The sequence below is a fragment of the Mesoplodon densirostris genome, chromosome 7 (genome assembly GCF_025265405.1).
Source record: "Mesoplodon densirostris isolate mMesDen1 chromosome 7, mMesDen1 primary haplotype, whole genome shotgun sequence".
NCBI lineage: Eukaryota > Metazoa > Chordata > Mammalia > Artiodactyla > Ziphiidae > Mesoplodon > Mesoplodon densirostris.
This window is the reverse complement of record NC_082667.1, coordinates 13329945-13334192: the sequence shown is the minus strand read 5'-3', so window position 1 is coordinate 13334192 and position 4248 is coordinate 13329945. Positions and strand designations below refer to the sequence as shown.

Below are 4248 nucleotides of genomic sequence, written 5' to 3'. Positions count from 1 at the left end.
TGGAAATGGATAGCATATAAATAATTATATCTCCAAAAAGTGATTTCTATAGGCTGTCTCATTGTGAATTAACAGATTTGGAAGACAAGGGGTAGAGAACTAAAAAGAGAAAATGCAAAGGTCTCAAGGAATTTTGTAAAAGTATGAAGGAACTCATAAACCTATACTTGTTCATTGGCCCTGAATTTAAAATGATAAAAAGGCTAATTAGGGCCTCCCTGGTGGCGCAAGTGGTTGAGAGTCCGCCTGCCGATGCAGGGGATACGGGTTCGTGCCCCGGTCTGGGAGGATCCCATATGCCGCGGAGCGGCTGGGCCCGTGAGCCATGGCCGCTGAGCCTGCGCGTCCGGAGCCTGCGCGTCCGGAGCCTGTGCTCCGCAACGGGGGAGGCCACAACAGTGAGAGGCCCGCATACCGCAAAAAAAAAAAAAAAAAAAAAAAAAAAAAAAAAAAAAAAGGCTAATTAACATTTTATTTGAATATTAATGAAAATTTAGCTGTGTTCCATATTCACGGTTTAGGTGAGTGAATGTTTGACTAGCACATTTAAGAAAAAAACTCAACATATACATTAATAAAATGAAATAATTCCAGTGCATAAACACGTAGGTTTTCTTCCCTAGGTAGTTGACATGTGGAATGTCCCTTTCCTCAAAAATAGCAGTACTACGATTATCTCCATAAATTTGAATATAAAATACAGCAGATGTAGTGATTTGATTAGGGATTATACCTAAATACCACCAACACCTCCATTTTTGGTACTTCAAGCTTTTCCAAATGACTTTCCATGCTAGGTGGATAAGTGAGCCTTGTAATAATCCTGGGAGTTAATAGGAAACAGTATGCTCTTACCATCTTAGTTTGGTAAAGAGAAGATTAAAAATCAGTGACCCGAACTCCTGGGGCAGCACTGTTCCCATGATTTTATGACACCTGCTTTACTAATTTTCAGAAACAAAAACTACCACCACTGATGCCTCCATCATAATCATCATCTTTGTCATCAGTATATCATCATCATCTTGGTCTCCATTACTGACTGTGTATAAAATTCTTATATAAAACATTAAATGAGAAGGGATATATACATATATAGTTCGTGAATAAAATAAACAAATAAATGTATTACCTCATGTTAGATGGTAGAGGATACAAATGGGTTAAAAAAGTAAAATATAACTCCCTATAGAACAGGAGCTACCATTGTCTTATACATATGAGTACAATTATAACTAAAATTACAGAATGGCATAATTGTCCAAAGAACTTCAGCAGAAGTTCTCAGAGACAGATGTACCAAGTATCTTAATGTGAGTTGCTCATTTGAGAATGAAATTGGGAGGATGGTCATTAATGATTCTACTGATAGATGCTTACTTTGCTTGATAACATCAGTTCAATGGTTTAAAATGTTCAAACCCTGTACAAAGGGGTTAAAGATATGGAAGATTAGGCAAGGTACACTAATGCAATGCAACTGTGTAAGTTGGGTAATTCTAAAAATAACCTAACACTTTTCTACATTTTAAAATTAATAGATATTTCATTTTAAATATATAAATTGGCATACGATTAGCTGTTTGGAGGGCAGTGGTGAAAAAGATGAAATAATTCAAGGTAAATTACTTTGGGGCCCAAACTGCAAAGTTGAACATAGAAACATATGCATAGTAAATGGGTTGAGACAAGTAGGAAGATTCTGGTATAACATGCATTTATAAAGAAAACTAAATGCATGAAAGTTTGTCTCTTGGTATTATGATTGGAATAATTTCACATGAGTGTATAGTGGGTAAATAAATATGCTCCCAAAGTTATTGGTTCCTTGAAATCTCTAGATTTTGCCGGGATTCTGGGTAGGGCATGGCAATATTCCTTTGTCCTTTTGCTCGTTCCATCCCTCCTTCAAACATTCATTATTTAACTGCTATGAGCCACCTTCCTTGCTATAGAATCAAAGAATGCCAAAAATACAAGTGTGGAGATATAAACAATTATTTAGGTAACTAATCTTGCATATTTTTCAGTATATTCAAACCAAAAATCTTAACAGATGGAATTTTTTTATGAAACATGTGATGCACATTAGTCTTTTATTCATAAGACAGGATTATTCTTTAGGCATAACGTATAGAAGATACTGTGACTCATACGTATTTAAGCACAGTAAATTGCGGGTAAGCATTTAAAAAGTATCAAAAAGTACAGTATAAACTAGAAGTGGTTAACTTCTTGACGGGGGAATGCAGAGATTTAAAAAGTTTCTCTGATAACTGGCAAACAGTTAAAACATTTATAAATAAACTCCTCATACTACTTTTTTTTTTTTTTTTTTTTTTTTTTTTTTTTTTTTTTTGCGGTACGTGGGCCTCTCACTGTTGTGGCCTCTCCCATTGCAGAGCACAGGCTCCGGATGCGCAGGCTCGGCGGCCATGGCTCACAGGCCCAGCGGCTCCGTGGCATGTGGGATCTTCTGGGACTGGGGCACGAACCCGTGTCCCCTGCATCGGCAGGCGGACTCTCAACCACTGCGCCACCAGGGAAGCCCCCCTTCATACTACTTTTTAAGTAATAATGTTCTCAGTGCAGCAATCACATCCTTGTTCCGAAGACTGTATATCATGGGATTGAACATGGGAAGCGCTATGGTGTAGAACAGAGAGAGCAGTTTGTCAGTTCCTGCAGAATGACTGGATTTGGGCCTTAAGTAGGTAATGGTAGCAGATCCAAAGAATAAAAGCACAACCAGCAGGTGAGAAGAACATGTGGAGAAGGCTTTGGCTCTTCCTCTGGCTGTTGGCAACCTCAGAATAGTGCAAATGATTTTGCTGTAGGAGGCAAATATCAACATAAAAGGGCCGGCAACAAACAACAGAGCTACTACATAGACTGACAGCTCATGCACAGAAGTGTCTCCACAAGCCAGCTTCCGAATGGGGGGTATGTCACAGAAGAAGTGGTTAATTTGGTTAGAATTACAGAAATGCAGAGAGAAAATCTGATGTTTGCCCTATCTGCACTGGGATTCCACTGATCCAGGAGCCAACAGCCAGCTGGATACACATCTTTTGGTTCATGACTAGGGGATAGTGCAGAGGCTTACAAATGGCCACGGAGTGGTCGTAGGCCATCACGGCCAGGAGGAAACCTTCAGTGGTTTCCAGCATAAGGAAGAAAGGCATTTGGGTGGCACAGTCCAGCATAGAAATGCTTCTATCCTGAGTCCAAATGTTCACCAGAATCCTAGGGAGAGTGACAGACACGTAACACATTTCCAAGGAGGAAAAATTTGCCAGGAAAAAATACATGGTTTTCTGTAGTGCAAGGTCAAGCCTAGTTATTACTATTATGAGGCCATTTCTGGTTAAGATAATGATGGAGAACACCCCAAAGAGTAATCCTTGGGGGTTCAGAAGGTCAGAAAATGCCAGAAGTACAAATTGCATCACTGTGGAAACCTTGTCTTCTGCTTTCATTTCTTCATATTGCATCTGTGGGAATGATTCATCCAGAGGTGCCATTATTTCACTTTCATTGGCTCTTGCTTTCTTGTGTATAAACAGGATGATATGCCTTCTGATTTTCATTTCCCTATAAAAACCAAACCTATAATGCCAGGTGCTCTAAAAGTACAGTGAAGTATATTTTTCTTTATTATTAAATCTATCTATAAGAAAAAACATCCCTGCAGTCTGTTTATTCTGCTATGTATTTGGTTCTGAAGGCATGTGATTATAATTTTGCTCTTTATCTGAACACTCAAAATGCAAAATCTGAATTTATGTTCAACTGTGACAACAATTTCATGTTTTCAACTGACGTGCTATTCTCCTCACCTCTCAATTCTGTTTTTCATTATTCTCAATTCAAAATTAATTCTATTGTCCTTGTAAATATTTTGTAAGCCTTCTGAAATAGTTTTGGAGACAAATACAGTTAATTTTCAAATACGATGGTTTTCTTGTGGTATTTCCGAAGTCTTGTTTGACTTGACATTCTGCACATTTAGGCTTTTTTCTTACAAATAAAATTGATGAGCTGACTACTCAGCATTATGGGATGTTATTTAATTTTTAAAACTGTGTATTTCACAGTTTATAAAATCAGCAGTCATAATTTTTATTCAGATTTTTCAGCTTGGAGAAAAGGAACTTTTAGTTGATCTTTTAGTTCCTGTCCAGGAACACACAAGAGGTACGAGGCAGGTATATCTAGCACTTATGTTGAAGCAAGCAATTCTAACTA

The 4248-nt window shown here is 38.0% G+C and overlaps 1 pseudogene; it reads right to left on the bottom strand.

Moving 5' to 3' along the window:
* Window positions 1–2560: 2560 nt before the first annotated feature.
* On the bottom strand, window positions 2561–3497 carry LOC132493876 (olfactory receptor 10AG1-like; annotated as a pseudogene).
* Window positions 3498–4248: the final 751 nt, after the last annotated feature.